We start from the raw sequence: 19,902 nt of genomic DNA on the forward strand, positions 1-19,902 counted from the left end.
GTGCAGGTTATAATTGTGTATTTAGGGATATCTGTGCGTGTGTGTGTGTGTGTGTGTGTGTGTGTGTATGTGTGTGTGTGTGTGCGTGTGTGTGTGCGTGTAACAACAATTGAAGTTAAAGAAACCATGAATAAAGAGAGTGAGCAAGGGGGTGACTGGAGGGAAGAAAGGGAAAGGAGAAATGATGTAATATAATTTCAAAAAGTAAAATTATTATGAAGGAAAAGAACACAGGTGAGTCTTTGAGATAATAACGCTAAGCTAATAAAATCATGCTTATCAAACCAAAATTATTCCATTTATCTGCCATTCAAGAACAGGAAAAATTAATAATGGTGATGGAAACAGAATTATGGTTGTCTTGGGGGAACAGGCTGGAGCTTCTGCAGTTATGGAATCTTTTGTACCTTGAGTGGCCACCATAGTAAAACAGTAAGAAATGTAGAGGCCACATACTGCTGCTTCCAGAAAGAGTAACTTGCTAGTAAGCAGGCCGTCCCACCAAGATCTTAAGGACTCCTTGCTGAGTCAGAGAAAAGGTATTTTACAAAATACCTACAAAGAGGTCATGGAAGCCAGGCATTGTGCTGCATACCTCACAATTCCAGCACTGGGGAATAGGGCAGGAGGATCACCACGAGTTCCGTTCCAGACAGCCCCTGTCTCAAAAACCAAACAAAATAAACACACAGAGGTAATGAGTTACACTCTTTTCTGTCAAAGTCCAACACCCTACCTATGACTGTACATTGTTCGTTCCTTTGTGGGAGGACTGGGACACAGCACTGTCACACAGATGAGAAGGACTGTAACAGACTTTACAGTTCTCAGCCTCATCTGTACCACAGCTCCACAGAGTTTGTGGGGGTTTGCTTTAGAGCAACAAGAGTTGCTTCTTCTCTCTTTTCTTCTAGTTGCTTTTAAATGGCAATGATTATCAACCACGGGCATTTGGTTGTTTATATGCATGTGTATATATTATGATATTATTTTGGCAGAGCAATGAAATTTGTCTGGGCTCCCTTGTAAGTCCTTTAAGCGGTGACCTGAACTCAGACAGTGTGCAGTCCCAAGTGGGCTTTGATTTGCTCTAACCCTCTAAGCACCGTAGGGTATGCTCCTGAGAGGAAAACACTAGAGATCAGTGTCTATTTGGATCACATGTCCAGACTGCTAAGGAAAGCTAACAGGCTACCGTTTGGGGTTGAGATCCTGTTCTGAAGCCAGTCGCTAACCAAATGGAGTTACAGGGACCAGAATTCCATGACTGCAGACCGAAACTAAATTACTTTATCTGACTTTCTGAGAAATCAGGAGGACGACGGCAGCTAAACCCCAAACAGAGCAGGTCCAGCAGACATGGTAAGGAAGCCTCTCAGCTTTGGCCCTCACAAAAGTCACTTGGGGTTAGCAATCCCCTGTACTGGGTTCTTTCCTTATTTATGCTCAAGCTAGTCTTTAAACCAGAATGTTCTCTGTGGTGATGGGGGTACCTTTACATGAGAGACAGCCCAATTCAGGACTCATTCAAAAACAAACCAGTAGGGCTGGAGAGATGGCTCAGTGGTTAAGAGCACTGGCTTGCTCTTCCAGAGGGTCCAGGTTCAATTCCCAGCACCTACATGGCAGCTCACACGTGTCTATAATCTTAATTCCAGGGTTTCTGATACCCTCACACAGATATACCAGGCAAAATACCATAAATGAACACAAAATAAACCATACATTACAAAAGAGCGCAAAGACCAATCATTCTTTGAATGTGTTGAATTTCTTAAAGACATTGGCACTGCGCTGATCTCTGCCTTAGAAGGCAAGCCTACACCGTGAGAAAGCCCACGTCTAAGTAAAGAACTAAGCAAAACTGTCATCTTTTCTTCCAGCAGCTGTGGGTGTGGCCTTCTGTTCCCATGGGACTCTAGTTCCCAAGGAAAATGTAAGGATTGTCACTTAACAAAACCCAAGGTCTTGAAAAACCAAAAACCAACCAACCAAACAAACAATATTTAAATCAATAACATAGCATTGCATGGAGAAGGAATCGAGTCTGAACAGAGCAGAATTTTGATGGAAGAGGTAATGATCAAACGTCTTAAAGACAAGGAAAGGGACAGGAGAAAGGTGGCAGGAACACAGTAAAGTCTTGGAAATGAAAATCATAGAAAGCAGAACCCTTGAGCTGACAACTGGTCATCAACATCAAGCTCAGGATCCTCCACAGAGACCAAAGTGCCTGGGCCCTGCCGGCAGATGACGGCCGCATAGCAGATTGTTTTGCTATGCTATCTTAGGGTTTTAGTGCTGTGAATAGACACCATGACCAAGGCAACTCTTTTTTTTTTTTTTTTAAAGATTTATTTATTGTTATATGTAAGAACACTGTAGCTGTCTTCAGACACACCAGAAGAGGGCGTCAGATCTCCTTACGGATGGTTGTGAGCCACCATGTGGTTGCTGGGATTTGAACTCAGGACCTCCAGAAGAGCAGTCAGTGCTCTTAACCACTGAGCCATCTGCCCAGCCCCAAGGCAACTCTTATAAGGACAATACTTAATTGGGGCTGGCTTACAGGTTCAGAGGTTCAATCATTATCATTAAGGTGTGAGCATGGCAGTGTCCAGGCAGGCCTGCTGCAGGAGGAGCTGAGAGTTCTACATCTTCATCTGAAGGCTGCTAGCAGAAGACTGGCTTCAGGCAGCTAGGATGAGGGTCTTATAGCACACACCCACAGTGACACAGCTACTCCAACAAGGCCACACTTCTAAATGTGCCACTCCCTGGGCCAAGAATATTCAAAGTACCCTTGGTATTTTTAGGCATGAACTTTTGTGAGAGAGGATGGCTGGTGGCATCCTAGAGACATAGCCTTGAGGTGTTAGAATTATATCACTTTTTGTTTTTTCCAACCTTTACAGTCCTAGGTTGAGGCCAAGTGGAGATGTGGGGTTAGAGGTGGGGCTCTAGGGTTTAGTCAAGAAGATAATCTGTCATCTACTAAATATCATATATATATATATATATGTATATATATATATACATTTTATACTTGAATATATTTATATAGTAAATATATCCATATAGTAAATATATAAAATATATAAGATTAGACAATGAATTTTTTGTTGTTTTTTTGTTTTTGTTTTTTTCGAGACAGTGTTTCTCTGTGTAGCCCTGGCTGTCCTGGAACTCACTCTGTAGACCAGGCTGGCCTTGAACTCAGAAATCCGCCTGCCTCTGCCTCCCAAGTGCTGGAATTAAAGGCGTGTGCCACCACCGCCCAGCTAGACAATGAATCTTGTGGGAAGATTGGAAACAGATGCTTTTGGCTAGGCTCAGTCTGCAGCAATCCATGGAGGAAGGCACTGCTGAGCCTCCATTATGCCTGGACACCTACAGAAAGGCTTCAACAATGGATTCGACCAGCCATTTGATGAGGAATCAGATTCTTATTGAAGGCAGCAAAGAACAAAAGCCACCAGCCGGGGGTGCAGGGGTGTGTGTGTGGCGTAGGGCCACCCTCTTCCTGCCCCCCATACCAAGAGTGCAGCTCAGGCTGAGGTTTAGAACACCTCCAATGTGGTGGTCAAACAGTTGTGTACAAGGAGTCACAGAAAGATCACAAGAACCCACTGTCCCACAGAGTGGGCGTGGCTGACAAAGAGGAGGAGCCACAGCTGCTGGTGACTCAGAAGAAAACAGGAATAATGTGACCTGGGAGGAGACCTGATCAACACCTTCAGGGTTAAGGGAAAATAATTTATAGAAGACCCAGAAGGACAACTACTTTGTGAAAGAAGATTTGAAGAGCCACTTGAAGGGTGAAAGTGGTGAATTTTCAGTTGATAGACATTATTGAATGGCCTGTCTGAGGCCGAGGTGACCTGGGAAAGGCTCAAGGAAGCTGTGCATGGGGGATGGGCTGAGGCGATGGATTTGATCCTCATGGCAAATGTGAATTGTTAGGCACAGTAGAAGTGGTAGATCTGGCCTGAAGCAGGATGACAAACATGGAGGTGGTGGCTTTCACAACTGGGGAGCTGTCAGATTAATGAACTGATTTGGATCGATCAATTAAATGTGACTGAGGAAACCCACGGGGGTGAAGATCACCCAGAGGCAGACAGTTAAAGTAAAGAGAGCAAAATTGAAGAGATTAAGGAAAGAGGGCCCACAAGAGATGACTTCGGATAAGTGGGAAGCTATTTGAAATAAAGACCGAGCAAAAGAATAATTTAATATATCTGAAAACCAAATGAAGGTCCTGATGGTCAGTGGAAAAGGGCATTTGTTCTGCATAAGTAAAAAAGTGAAGAGGTTCGAGTTGCAGATTTGTCTGTGGACCTTCATTTCTGGAAGCCAGCAAGTGATATAGTCTCAACTGGAGATCAGTTTTGGAGGCCTTGGCAACCCAGGACTTCACGATGACAGGGAGGACGTGGGCATGGGTGTGGTATCATCCAAACCGTGGTCAAGGGCTGATGATTCAAGTGCTTCTACTCCTGATGTAGATGACCCAGAGGCATCCCAGCTCTGGCCCTGCTGGATGCCGTGATGCAGCACTGGCTCCTTTGTGGACCCTGTTCGAAGCTTTTGCATGCTTAAGGATCCCAAACAACTAGAAATTAAAAGGGAAGACTGTCATTCATACCATTCATACTTAAAGACTGAATTTTATCTGCTTTGAAAGCAAACTTCTCTAGCTACACAGAAGTGACAAATATGTTAGTCAGTTTGTATTTAGAAATATACGAGTAGCTGGAACATTTTCATACTTTTCAGAGATTATACATTTTTCACGAATACTTTTGTATTGCTGCTAGCAAATATGCATTTTGAAACGTAAAATTTAGGTGTTAACAGTGTGTACCAGTTACGAAGAGGAGGAGGGAGAGGGAGGGGGCGAGGGGGAGATAACAACCCTGTGGTGGTTTGAAGGACAATGGCTGCCTGCTCCCAAAGACTTATATTGCTTGGTCCCCAATTGTAGAACTATTTGGTGAAAGACTAGGCGCTGCTTTTGTGTAGGAGGTGCGTCACTGAGGGCAGGTTTCAGGCTTCAAAAGCCCACACCATTCCCAGTTAGTGTTCCCCTCCTGTCTCTCTCCCTTCTCCCCACTGTCAATCATTTTCCATCTCCCTCTCCCTCCTTCCTCTCTATGTTGCATCAAACTCATAGGGATCCTCCTGCCCCAGCCCCCCAAATGACAAAATTACAGATATTCACCACTCAGTCAAGGTTAGGATGCATAAGATTCTTTAAAATCTCAAACACATAATGTATCTTAGTTCCCATTTCTCTAAAGATAACATATATCAAAAAAGAAGTCCACTTGTAGTCTGTCCCTTAAAATAGAGACCAAAGTTTCATTTGCAGCTATTAGAAACCGACAAGTTCATTTCACTTTATTCACAAATTTTAGTTATAATTACAATTCTTTGCTAACCCTTAGAAATGTACCAGTCAGGTAGGGGATGTGGCTCAGTAGGTCAAATGCTTGAAATCCTGAGTTTGATCCTCAGCCCTGCAGGAGTGGGTGGGTGGGCGAGTGGGGAGGGGTGAAGAAAAGTGAACTTAAACTGAGCAATGCTTGGGCATAGCTTTTCCTACAAACTTACTTTAAATTGTGCAGGAGAGATGGCTTAGCTGTTAAATGATAGGCTCATAACTATAAAGATGAAGGTTTATATAAACAGACCTCACCTAGCTTGTTGACATGTATTTTCATGAGGTTTTAGTTATAAAACAAATCTCAGATCATTGACATTTTCCTCAAGGTCTGTTAAAAAAAACACTATGTATGAGTCTTTCTACTACATGTATGTATACACACACTCTCTCCCTCTCTCTTCTTCTCCCCACCCCTCCGGTGTGTGTGTGTGTGTGTGTGTGTACTGCCCAATGAGGACAGAAAAGGGGGTCATATCCCCTGGAACTGGAGCTACAGATGGTTGTCAGCAGCCATGTGAGTGCTGGAAACTGAACCCTGGTCCTCTGCAAGCATAGCCAGTAGCTGAGTCACCTCTCCAGCCTCCTGTCTGCCTTTCAATTTGATCTCCACTGCCATTTTTTAAAAGACATAGAAAGCCACTGTCATTTTGTTGTTTCTCTTTTCTTAAACTTCTGTGGTTGTACTCGGCCAGATCCTCATTTGTCATTAGTTTAATTTGTGATTTCAGTTCACTAATGCCACTTCATCATCTCTCCTGCATTTCTTCAAGATACATTATCATCCCCAGATCCTGTGCATCCCATAGGAATACTTAGGAGGTTTGAGATAGAAGACTGTGGAGAAATGAGGTATGCTCCTTCATACAGGACTGAAGCAATGGGTGGTCAGCTGTGGGAACAGAAAGGCACAGAAGAACAGCAGCTGACAAAGGGATGAAAAGATCTTACACTAGCAAGTACAAGTGAGATTTGTACGAGAAACCAAGAACCCTAATTGAAACAGAATAGGCAAGTGGAGAGCCCTGCTCTGTGGGGCTCAACCCAAAGAGAAGCAAAGCCCTAGTGAGCTCCATGTGCACAGAGTATGGCATGCACCCCCACACAAGGAACGGCACGCATGTGCAGGGTACAGCACCCCAAAAAAGTCTCAAACAGGAGCCTAACCCCAAGGACCTTGGCACTTTATCCCAAGTGACCAACATCAAGAAAAACAGCTGGTGCTATAAAATTTAATTTTCACCTAGATGGTGAGATGCTCAATCATCTATTCAGACACAACCTCCTGGGAGTGGTATGTTTTGAAAGAACAACATTCCTTCTCCAGGGGCTGGTTTAGAGAACTCGCCTGCTGTATCTCTATCTGTCCTTTAAGGATTTTTCTTTTTTAAGAAATAATTTTTCTTTTATCTTTTTTACTGATCTGGCAAATAAATTTATCCCTATGCTTTGGGCTTGTCACCAGCACTCCCTGCACATTTTGGCAGGCTGGGTGGAGAACTTCCTCTTTGCTTCCAGTCTTAGTCAGGTTTTCTACTGCTGTGCTAAACAACACGATCAAAAGAAACTTGGGGAGGAAAGGTTTATTTCGTCTTACAGCTTGTAGCTCCTCTTTCAGGAAAGTTAGGGCAAAATCTCAAGGCAGAGACTGATGCAGAGGCCGTGGAGGAACACTGCTTACTGGCTTGTTCCCTATGACTGGCTTAGTCTGCTATCTTATACCATCCAGGATCACCAGCCAAGAAGTGGCACCACCTACTGCAAGCTATGACTTTCCACACTAACCAAGAAAATATACCACACACTTGCCCACAGGCCAATCTACTGGAAGCATTTTCATTATGTGAGATCCCCTCTTCCAAAAGGACTCTAACTTATGTCAGGTTGACATAAAACTAGCCAGCATGCCCTCTGTCTTAGGGTTTCCATTGCTGTGAACAGACACCATGACCAAGGCAACTCTTATAAGAACAACATTTCATTGGGGCTGGCTCACAGGTTCAGGGGTTCAGTCCATTATCATCAAGGCAGGAGCATGGCAGCATCCAGGTAGGCATGGGGCTGGAGGAGCTGAGAGGTCTACATTCTGTTCTGAAAGCAGCTAGGGGATGACTGGCTCCCGGGCAGGATGAGGGTCTTAAAGGCCACATTCACAGTGACACACCTATTCCAACAAGGTCACACCTAATGGTGCCATGCCCTGGGACAAGCATACACAAACCATCACACCTTCCCTAGCCTTCCTCCCTTTAGTACTTGTAGATGTCAGCTGATTGGCCTGTCAACTACTTAGGATTCTTGAGCTGCTCTCTAGGAAGCCCCCAAGGCCTTCAGCCTGTGACTCTGGACTGCTGTCACCCAAGCTTAAGTAGTTCCTTTCTGTCTTCTGGGGAAAGCCTTACTTCCCCTTACTTATCCTTGATAGCGTTTTAAGGCAACAGGACAAAGAAGAGTGGCCTTCTAGAGTCCCCAGGGTGTAAGAGGCACTTGGATTCCTCCTGGAAGAGCCTTCATTCTCTGTGTGGCATAGATGATAGCTGCAGCTCATGCAGATGGATCTGTGCGTACTGTAAGGACCCTTCTGCCAGCTCTTTCTTTTTCCTCCACCGCAGCATTTGTCACAGCTCTCTAGAGTGGGGAGGAGCTTGAACATGGGGTGTAAGGCATTTATGTTTGTAGAGGAGGTCCCAGTCACACTTCCTGAACCAAGAGACCCACTAGTAACCAGGTTTTCATTTTTCTCCAAGACAGTTGAGTCTCCTTCACTTTCAGTCATGGCTGATTTGACAATTTTAGTCTGTGAGCTTTCTCTTCAAGGTCAATCTAGCCTGATGTGTCAGGTTGGTTTGGGTCCAGACAGAAACTGTATCCCACCTTTGGGAATTGGAGAGAGACTATTCTAAGAGGATGCCTCGGTCGAACTGGTGCAGGGAGTCTGAGTTTCGCTGTGCCGACAGGAGAGGTCTATTGCCCTCAGAGGTAAATGTACAGCTCTGGAACCCACGTGACAGGCCCTATGCTTTCTATCCCTTCTGACACACCCCTGGGATGCTGTCTTAAGAACTGGTCTAAATTTTATTCTCAGACTCTGAAAAAGAAAAAGAAAGAAAGAAAACTATTTCTTTCACAGCAAAACTTGACCCTTAACACACTTCCAGATCAATACTGCTGGCTGCATCGGGCACATTGAGCTATCTCTTCATCCTGCAACTAGATTTCTTTGTTTGTAATTTAAGAAAGGACTCTGAGATTTCTTATAACCAAGCTTTCAAGATTATCACAAGACCACAAGATGCAATAGGGATGTGCCATGTATTTTACTAAATTCTCCTGAACTTTGGATTTTCCTCAAACTCAGCCACAAGTGACACCCTTCATGGCCTCTCCTTTGTACATATCCAGGCTTAACTTCCAGCTTCTCTACTACCACCTTCCCCTCCCCCACATCATTCTCTTCAGCTTCTCCTTCTCCTCTTCGTCCTCCAAAGATCTCTTTCCAACCACACCCCTCTTTATCCAGACACATTCTCTCCATCACACACTTGCTCAGGAACTTCATATAGGAACTCAAGGAAGAGAGAAAGCCATCCCACCCCTTCAGAGAACAGCTCTCCTCTTTGCAAGCCAGCTAATAAGGATTGCAGCACCAGCAGCTACACAACCCTTTCCCCATGCCCAGTCTGTCCCAAATATAATCCATATTAGGATCTTTCAGTCATGATCCCTTCATCTGCACTAGGGAATTCAGAGGGTTCCTTGTGGCTTTTGATCCAACATGGCCACACATCTACATTATTCTAATTATCTGATGTACCCATGAACAATTAAAAACTACTGCTTCTCCTGTAGAAAAATTTTCTCCTTGGTACCATTCATTTACACATCCCCTTTCCCTTTATCTGTCCCAAATATAAACTGAATCAGGATCTTTTAGTGATGATGTCCACAGCTCCACAGGCATTCAAAGGCTCACCAAGCTTTTGACCTAGGCTAACAGTGCATCTCCATCATGCTAACCACCTGCTGCACATGTGGAGAAACCTCATCTGGTACTCAGTATGTGCCTGATGAGGTGTGTGTTCATCATCTGCTTACAGCCAGGCCAGCTACCATAGCTATTGTGGTGATGAGCTCCCAGTGGCCACATCAGTGCTGCTGCAGGAAATGACAAGGATAGGCTCACTGAGATAATATGATTAGCTATGTATTAAAGGGAATTAAAATGCCAGTATCAAACTCACTAACTAAACAACTTATAGAACACAACACAGGAAGCTGCCAAGGATCCTGGTGCCTTCCAATTTAGGCAAGCTGAAATCATGTGCAAGTGCACCAATGTGGACCCCAGTAGATAGAAGGTTAAGCCATCCTGACTGTGTATTTTATACGCCAAACTTCTCCAGAGAGCAGACAACAGCTTCAATACTCTACACAGGGACCCATAGTTTACTAGACCCAGCCTTCATGTTCTTTAATAGCCTAGAGAAGACCTCAAGAACTAGAAAAGCCAAACTGGAGGAGGCAAGGTTAAACATGGCAAGCTATCTTAATACAGGGCTGCTGACTTTATGTCTAGCTCAAGAAATCCTAGAGTGCCACCTAGTGGCTACACAGTTCAGTCTCAAGACCTAAACCTGCCTCTGGTCAAAGGACTCTGCTATATCCTTGCTGTTAGGCAGCACTTTTCAGCCAGAAGTGCGTAAAGCTTCCAGAGTGGAAGTTTCCTCTAAGCCTATGTCCAACCTGCAAAGTGGGGGCCCATTGAAAGTAAATGTCCCTCTTTTCTACATGAGGTAAGTCTGACCTCCAACCAAGGCCACTATGATTAGGTTAAACTTGAAAAATGCCAAATGTCCATGACTTTATTCCTAAACTACAAAGGTCATAACGAAGAAGACTGATGGGGGGCTAAGACTATAAGATTTCTGCATTTTCTATCTCCATGGAGATGAACTTTAGGGGCCCTATATTGCCAAGGGCCAAGATTACATTGCTTCTTGATAAAGGAGTCACTTTTTTCATCCTAGCACCTTCTACAGTTACATGTCCCAGTGCCCAATTCTCTTCACGAGAAGCTCCATCCATGCCCTTTCCAACCCTCTTGACCTGTACCAGAGGCAAACATCTTCTATTCATTCTTGTCTAGTCCTACCATGCTGCCCTGTTTACTTCTGGGCTAAACGTACAATGTCTCAACTTCAGAACCACTCAGGCTTTTTGGAGGCCCCTCCCCCATCCTGTGATAGTCTGGAGCTGTCTGGGGGCCAAAGATCCCTCCCTAGAGTCTACTAGAGCATCATCCAAAACACTCTTCTGACATCTGACCTTCTTCCATCCCTGAACAGTAACAGTCACTCCCTTCTCAACTAGAAGTCACTCCCTTCTCATCATTGATGGGCCCAAGCAGCCTCCCCTGAAGCCCCCAGTTACTGAAAGCTAAAGCATAAAAAGCTCACAGCTTCTCATTGATAAATCCATGGCTTCTGTGCTCATGTAACTCTTCATGCAACAGTTCTTTACCTTGGCAGTAAAGAAGTCAAATAGACCCTACAGGTTGGTCTATGACTGGGGACCACAAATGAGGCTTGTAGCCCTGATCTAACTCTAGCTCCCAATCCTTATACCTTCTTGAGGCAGATTCCCATCACAACCTCCTGGTTCACAGTGTTAGACCTTAAAGATGCTGCATTTAGTATTCACATTCGCCTAGACTCTCAATTCCTATCTGGCTTCAATGACAGGACATTTCTACTTTGCTTCACATTTTTACAATTTAGATTAATTGTGACACCCTTATATACTGCTGATGGGAATGGAAATTGGTCGAGCCTCTGTGAAATCAGTATGGAAATTCTTCAAAAGAAAAACCCAACTAGCTGGGTGGTAGTGGCGCACACCTTTAATTCCAGCACTTGGGAGGCAGAGGCAGGCGGATTTCTGAGTTCGAGGCCAGCCTGGTCTACAGAGTGAGTTCCAGGACAGCCAGAGATACATAGAGAAACCCTGTCTCAAAAAAACAAAAGAAAAAAAAAAGAAAAACCCAACTGAGCTCTCTTATATTAAATATTAAGGTATATACGGCGGATTTTGCTGAGATATGGCCAGGGTGTCAAACTGGACGGCAGGTTTGTGCCGGGATGGACAGCCAAAGGGCTGGGTTTATGGCCTCGGTGTCGGGTTATGAAGCTGATTGACTCTGGTAATTAGAGACAGCTTTTTCCCCTGATATGATAGCTCTGGGTTACAGGGCTGGGGGGCCTCCCAGAAAGGGAAAAACTATTGGAGACAAAAAACGAGCTGTGTATAAGCTTTAGTTCCCTGTAAATATTTTAGGAGAATTTCTTGGTTTTCGTTCCGTGTTTTATGTTTTGTTTATATATCTATGTAACTGAAACCAGGTTTGAGGTGTGGCAAATAGCAGGAGGGAGGCAGAGAGGTGTGGCTATGAGAGGCAGGCCTCAAGCCAGGAGGGTTACAATTCCTCCCTTTTTATTAGAAAACAGCAGGTTAATGGCATACTCAAATGGCACAGTCTTGTACAGAAAGTCTTATGGTGCTCGAAGGTTATAATTTATAGGATATACTACTGAACAGCGCCTTATCTGTCATCAAGGTCACATGCAGCTAGTTTGATTCTACAAACTGGGCTTATTATGTGTTTATTCAAAAACACAGCCACCTGGCACATGCCTCTGTCTTAGGTTGACACCGCCAGCGACATAACCGCAGGAACCTTTTCTTACATATATGGTGCTTATATATAAATACATATATGTATATTTAAATTCTCTATTACTTATGGTATATGATTTTGATCTCAAAATTAATATTAAAATATACACATGTGACTATTCTCAGGCTTTCAAGTTATTATTGCTTAAACATAAATAATATATTAATTGGTTTTTGACTATACTTTTTTTTCCCTCTATATTTAATGTTCCTTATGGAACTGACAGGTTGTCAATAATCTATGATTCTCAAAGACAACATTTACTCAATGTACACCTCACACTTTGAGAATTTTATATTTGAATATTAAAAGGAGGGGGAATATGCATTCCACCCCGAGAGCGTCTTTGGCTCTTGTTTTTCGCTTATGTTAATAGCGTCTTGTTTTTCGCTTATATTAAAAGGCATGTTTTGCTTTTTTGATTATGTTAAATAATATTTCATTTTTTGCCTCTTTTAAGGCATGCTTCACTTTTTGCTCATGTTTAAAGGCATGCTGTCTTTCGCTCGTTTAAAAAATCCATAATAAAATGGTGTGTCACTCCACTTACTAATACCTTGTTTTTCTTAACCCCACCTTGATCTGGTGAAGGGGTTCCTTTGGTGTTGATGCACAATGGCGGCCTTATACATATATTTGCCAAGTAGATACAAGCACAAAATCTTTTATAGACATGTTTTTGTGCCAAGAATATTGGCTGAACATTTTTACTGGCTAACAAAGTTTTCTTTGGCTGAGATTGGACTCTACCTTTTTCTAAGAGTCAACATTGGTTTCCCTCTATACCTAGAGGCCAAACCTTGGGCCTAAGTGTTGCTAATTTGCAACTAATATGCCTAAGACATCTTCTAGTTATTGTTATGTTTAATCTTTTAAGTTTTTATATTAAGCAGACTCATTTCTGGAGTCTAAAAACAATCAAAATTCACTCAGTCCCGGAACCCTCCCTCCAAGCTCAATCTCGGAGTTTCTAACATAAAAAGGCCTATTGAAGGCAAAGCTATTAAAAGGGCTCCTAGCTTGGGAGCTATAACTTCGCAACTCAACTAAGGTGTCTACGCCCAGCTGCCCATCAGCACACCAGTGCTGCTTCACATGGACTTCACAAAAAGTGGACTCCAGAGAGACTGTCATAGTTCTTAGACTTTACAGGCAATAAAGGCATGTCTTGGCACAGACGAGGTGCACATAATATTCTGTTCCTGTGGTTAGGTCGCTGACGGTGTCAACCTAAGACAGAGACATGTGCCAAGTGACTGTGTTTTTGAATAAACACATAATAAGCCCAGTTTGTAGAATCAAACTAGCTGCACATGACCTTGATGACGAATAAGATGCTGTTCAGTAATATATCCTACAGATTATAACCTTCGAACACATAAGACTTTTCTGTACAAAATTGTACCATTTGAGTATGCCATTAACCTGCTGTTTTCTAATAAAAAGGGAGGAATTGTAACCCTCCTGGCTTGAGGCCTGCCTCTCATAACCACAACTCTCTGCCTCCCTCCTGCTATTTTCCATGCCTCGAACCTGGTTCCAGTTACATCGAAGTCCCACCTCTACAGAGACCAAAGAAGCCGCTGATTGGGCCGGCATGCTGACGAACTTGTGGGAAGGGTTTTGCCTCACCTATTCTACCTGTTGGCTTGTAACAAAAAAGCATTAAATTCAAGATGGCTGAGCGATCACAACTCCCGTCTAATTTTTATAAAACCTTCCACGTGGACAGATATAATTTTGGCCACCCTATTTTCTCCCAAACTCCCTCTTACCGTTGCCTTTCCTTCTAACTCCATTTCCCAGATAACCCTTTCTTTAACGTTGACGCTGGTCGCCAACACCATATGACCTAGACATAGCACTTCAGGCCTAAATTAGCATACTTTGGAGATACCCAAACATCTGTATTTATTACAGCACTATTCATAATCACAGAGTTCTCAGATCATCTGTGGTGAGACAGTGAACAAAGAAAGGTGGTATATACACACAACAGAGTTCTATTCAGCCATTTACAGAATGAGACTCTAGCTAGGCAGTGATGGCACACACCTTTAGTTGCAGTACTCAGGAGACAGAGGCAGGTGACTCTATGAGTTCGAGGCCAGCCTGGTCTACATGGCGAGTTCCAGGACAGCCAGGAATGTTGCACAGAGAAACTCTGTCTCAAAAACAAAAAACAAAGAAAGAAGTCCTATCATTTATTAAAAAATGGACTGAACTGGAGATGATCATATTCCACAAGATGAACTAGACACACAAAGTTAAATATTGTATGCTTTCTCATTTGTGTTCTAGAATTCATTCATTCATTTATTCATATTCATACATCTGCCATGAAAATGGAGAAATGGATAGAGAGAGAGGCCAGTGGGAGAGATGGCTTCTGAAGGGAGAGAACAGGGAGGGGTGATTACTAGTACTTGAAAGAAATCATCTATGTGAAATGCAACAGTGTACTCAGAAAGCCCATCGTTTGCTTCCCCACCCACTCTGCATTCTCCTGCCCCGTTGTGTACATCCTCAGAGGGTTCACCCCTTCCCTCTCCTCTGAAGACACCCTGCCCTCAAAGCTCACAGGTATCCTTGCTGAGCATGACTTCTTTCTTATAATCCACCACCTCCTCTTTCTCAAGGCCTACTCCAGCAGGCAGCAGCCAGGCCTCCAGCTTGCCTGCCCCGATTTATCCCTCAAACTCCAATTAACAATGTCCTGAAGTTACTTCTGAGTTCTCTCTTTTGTATGTGTTTTTTATTAATTCAGTATGTGAGAGAGTATGCATATGGGCACATTTGTACACACGCATGTAGGGGTCAGAGGACCACTGGTTGGAGTATTTTCTCCTTTAACCACGGGGATGTCCAGCTTGGGGGTAAATACTTTGACCTGCTGACCCATCTTTCTCTGCTGATCCTCTTGAGTTTTAAAATTCTCCTACCTGTGAAACTAAAGACATGCAAAAGGGACTCAAGTCCTCTGGTAAGCACCTAAAGGCCAAGAAAATCTCTAGCCTGGGGGGAAACCTGACATTGCAGCTGGTTTGGCTAAGGGACCAACCCTAGGGAAGGTAGGCTCAGTTTAGGCCATGTTAAAGAGATAGGCAGAATAACTACTCCTTTAGTGAGATACTCTATTTTTCCTTCCCAGATTCTCTGCCCACAGTGTAGGGGCTGAAGGGCCAATAAAGGAATATAAGTCTTCCACTCATAATTTATCTTCTCTTTTCTGAGCATGTTCCTTAACATTTCAGGCTCTCCCTGACCAATGCTTTGGATGTCCTTTCCCTTTCTTCCCTCCCTGCCATGTGGCTGCTTGCCAGCCATGTGTCTGACCTCCATGCTGGCTTAAGTGACTAGGCTCTTCCTTCTCTCCTCCAGGCAGCTGCTGCACTGTCCACCTGCCCTACAGCTGCTGCACTGTCCACCTGCCCTACAGCTGCTGCACTGTCCACCTGCCCTACAGCTGCTGCACTGTCCACCTGCCCTACAGCTGCTGCACTGTCCACCTGCCCTACAGCTGCTGCACTGTCCACCTGCCCTACAGATGCTGCACTGTCCACCTGCCCTACAGATGCTGTACTGTCCACCTGCCCTACAGCTTTCCTTTTAATGCTGACAAAATTATCCTTGTGTTTCCATGTGCATCGATTCTTTGTTTTGTTTTGTTTTGTTTTTTAAGAAGGGTTTCTCTGTTTAGCCATGGCTGTCCTAGCACTCACTCTGTAGACCAGGCTGGCCTCGGACTCAGAAATCTGCCTGCTTCTGCCTCCCAAGTGCTGGGATTAAAGGCGTGCGCCACCACCACTGCCTAGCTATTCTTAAATTCCTTTATTAATGAGACTAAGAACCCTAAAAGGGATCCAGAATATAGCAACAGAAACACAAAGAAATGATTCTGTACATATTCAGGCTTTTATGCCACCTTTTCTGCTCACTGTAACCCTGCCACAGGCAAGGCAGAGACGACTGGGCTTTTCTTCTCTAGTCTGGACAAAATTAAACAAATCCAACTGGTTTTACCAAGCCCTGGCTCCCAAGTGTTTTCTAGGTTTGATGATTTGGTTTGGTTTTTAAGTACGCATGGGAAGTCACTAAGAATACCGACCACATATATAGAAGTCATAGTTTTTAAGAAACCAGTCTTTGTTTGGCAAAAAAATTCAGACATCTACTGAAGTAGGGGAGAAAAGCTGGGGCAGTGTTCCAGAAAAAAAGTTTGGATAGAGATGCCCATTCACGAGGAGCAGTTGCATCCAGCCCATCCCTGGATGGCTGTCCTTCAGGGTTCCTGCTTTGCAGGCTTTCTCTCCTTCAGATCTGATCCCATCCATTCTCTAAAGTGCTCATGTTTATTAACAACTGTTTCTATGGCAGCAGAGTCCTGTTTTAGGGCCCAGGGGTGGGAGCTATTTATAAGCCAAAGAGTGATAGCACATGCCAATAGCAGCTATTAATGATGGAATCCTTTTGGGCTCTCTCAGATAAATAATACGGTAACAAGACAAAATATATTCAACATGCCTATTGTTTACCAAAACCACATCTGGATTCTAACTTTGTCTCCCCTCTTGGTCTACTGATTACAAGCAACATGTAAGCATATGTAACAGCTTTATCACTCATGAATCGATAATTTTAGTCCCTAGGATTTACATATTAGGTGCACTGAGCCATGGAACTCAATGAATCCTCTGTGCGACAGGTTTCTTACCCCATTAGACAGAGGGCAGGCTTTGCAGTGCACAATGTTTGCCATTCCACGTGGCCTTCTGAATAGAAGGAGTTGGCCTTCCCCATGCAGCAAGCCCTTCCCATTCCAGAATGTACTGACACAGACACTATTTTTAAAATGCTTATGAAATAAATAAAACAATTTTTATTCTATTTAGCAACTTGCAAAAGCTACTCTCTTTCATGTAGATTATGCCATCTAAAATATATTAAAACCAGATATTCGAAGTGTGATGGTTCCCAAGCAAACTTCAACTCATACGTTAGGCATATAAAAAGGTATGCAGCATGGGTATATGACATTTAGAGCATGTGTTCTGGATCAAGAAGGTCAGAGGAAAAATCCCAATTCTAGAAACGACTCTACCCCATAGCAGTTATGTAACAGTGGGCAACAGGGCATTGTGAGCCTGTCCTCATTCTATAGAAGAGAGAAAAGGGGACAGAATACTAAAAATGCTGCATAAGCTACAGGTTTAGGGGGGCATCATGCCAGCATTTAAATGTTGGGTATTAGATCTTGGAACATTTCAAACCTTTAGGTTAGAGATATTTCACCAGTAAATTTTATGCAAATATTCTGAAGTTTGAAAAAATTTCAAAATCTGAAATACTTCTGGCCCTAGCATTCCAGATAAAAAACACAGACCCTTATCTGCTTCAAAGGAACACAGAAGCACAAAGTGGATTTATACACGTAAGTGCCTGGAGGGCAGGGCTACAACCCAGGCAAAGCTAAACTGTGAATGACTGCATTTTAAACATCATAAAAATGATGTTATAGTGATTAACTTTATTCTAAAATCGTGTAACACATATTTCCCCAATTAATAACCCATCAAGAAGCAGTGTCCAAGCTGGCTTCTATATAATTTATATACTCTTAAACTACTACCTCATGGCAATAACAAACTCTCCGCTCTTCACTGCCAGGACTAAGTCTTGAGTTATTCAGGCTTCCTACAAAACCTACTGCTCCATGTGTTAAGAACAGAAGAATTGCAGTTCCCCCAAAGCCCACTACAGCCTCAGGGTTGCCCCTGACCCCGGTCTTTCTAGAGGCCTATGTCTCTGAAGTCTAAAAACTTAGTTTACAACCAACACCCACACATAGGATGTATGTCTTAATATTATCCTTGATATAAGGGCATCATGGAATTAAATGAATCCTCTCTGTGACAGGTTTCTTTCCCTGTTAGACAGAGGGCAGGCTTAGCATACAAGGTTTGCCATTCCACGTGGTCTTCTAAATAGAAACAGTTGGCCTTCCCCATGCAGTAAGCCCCTCCTATCCCTGAATGTACTGACCTGAACGGTCTCATGATGTCATGTGTATATGCCCTTCTCAGGCCTAAATAGTTGCCAGTCTTCTTGATATACAGAACTGATGATTTTTCGCTTGGTTTTGGTTTTGTTTTGCCTATGTCTATTATTTTAGTGGATCTCTTTATCTTTCACTGAAGTCTCTCTCCCATGCAGATGCTATTACACTTCCATATTCTCACTGCTGAGGCATGGCCTCTTTGGATTTTTGATTCTCACTTTCAAGTGAGTGAGATGTCCCCTACATTTGAACACTTGGTCTCCAGTTGATGCAATGTTGGGGAGGTTTGGAAAGTTGTTGTAGGGAGAATATTACTAGGGGCAGGCTTTAGAGTTTAAAGGCTCAAGCCATTTTGGGTTTGCCCTCTCTGTTTCATGCTTGCTGTTCAGGATTCCTTTAGACAGCTTTCCTTTGCTCCACCATCTGACCTGTTGGACCCCATACCTAAACACCACTAGTCACCTTGCTCATGGCGTTTTATCATAACAATAGAAAGTAACTAACACAACTATGTAACTAACTAACATAATTAATGCAACAGTACTCCATTGTTAGCATCAGGATATCCAAAGCCTGTGGTGATGCATGGGTGGGTCCAAAGACCTGTTGCCAGGGCAACAGCCACCATATTCCCAGGATCCATTGGGCTCACCTCCCACCTTTACCTGTTGCCATACATCAGAACCCATATATATATACAGGGAACATTCCTCCATCTTTCTCTCTCTCCCCCTCCTCTCTTTCTGCGCCACTACCCCCTCTCTCCCTCTCAATTAAACCTCTTACACGTGGAACTGTTTGGGCCTAGAGTGTGGTATGTTCTGATGCGACCCACCGTTCTAACACATCATCATCCATCCTCCCTCCCCATCATCCTCCTGACTTGTTTGACCCCTCACCCATATCTGCTAGAAAGTCCATTCTGTTGAAGGCAAACTTTTTGGTCTTACACCAATTTCTTCTTCACTTTTTTGTTGTTGTTCACTTGCTTGTTTTTCTTGATTTTGGAAACAGAGTCTGCCTATTATAGCTGTGGTGGTTTGAGTAGGAATGCCCCCCATAGACTCAGGGGTTTGAATGCTTGGCCATAGGGAGTGACATTATTAGGAGGTGTGTCCTTTTTAAAGGAAGTGTGTCATTGTGGAGGTTATATATGCCTAAGCTGCACTCAGTGTGGCACCCAGTCTCTCCTTGCTGTCTGTGGATCAAGATGCAGAACTCTCGCTTCTTCTCCAGCACCATGCCTGCCTATACTCTGCCATGCTTGCAGCCATGATGATAATAGACTAAACCTCTGAAACTGTATGTCTGCCCCAATTGCCTCTTTTTTTTTTTTTTAAATAAGAGCTGCCATGGTCATGGTGGCTCCTCACAGCAATGAAACCCTAACTAAGACAATAGCCTAGGCTGGTAATAAATTCATAATCATTCTGCCTCAGCCTTTCCATCCTGGGATTAAAGATGCAGCCCAGCACATCCATCTTTTGCCCCTCTCTCATACTTCACTCTAACAAATTATGGGCCAGGTGTAGTGGCTCATGCCTGTAGCCACAGCCCTCTGAAGGCTGAGACAGAGGGGCTGCTTCGGAGTTCAAAGCCAGTTTGGGCGATACTGTGAATTTCAGTCCAGCCTGGGCAGCAGAATAAGACCTTGTCTCAAAAAAA

At 43.6% G+C, this 19,902-nt stretch overlaps 1 protein-coding gene and 1 pseudogene across 4 annotated transcripts in view; one reads left to right on the forward strand and one right to left on the reverse strand.

The window, feature by feature from the left end:
• Positions 1–19,902, reverse strand: part of Nrg4 (neuregulin 4) — a 107,383-nt gene that overhangs the window by 79,052 nt on the left and 8,429 nt on the right. The gene's annotated exons all lie outside the window — the stretch shown is intronic.
• LOC116073621 lies at positions 3,379–4,552 on the forward strand (annotated as a pseudogene).

This window comes from Mastomys coucha, unplaced genomic scaffold, assembly GCF_008632895.1.
Source record: "Mastomys coucha isolate ucsf_1 unplaced genomic scaffold, UCSF_Mcou_1 pScaffold23, whole genome shotgun sequence".
NCBI lineage: Eukaryota > Metazoa > Chordata > Mammalia > Rodentia > Muridae > Mastomys > Mastomys coucha.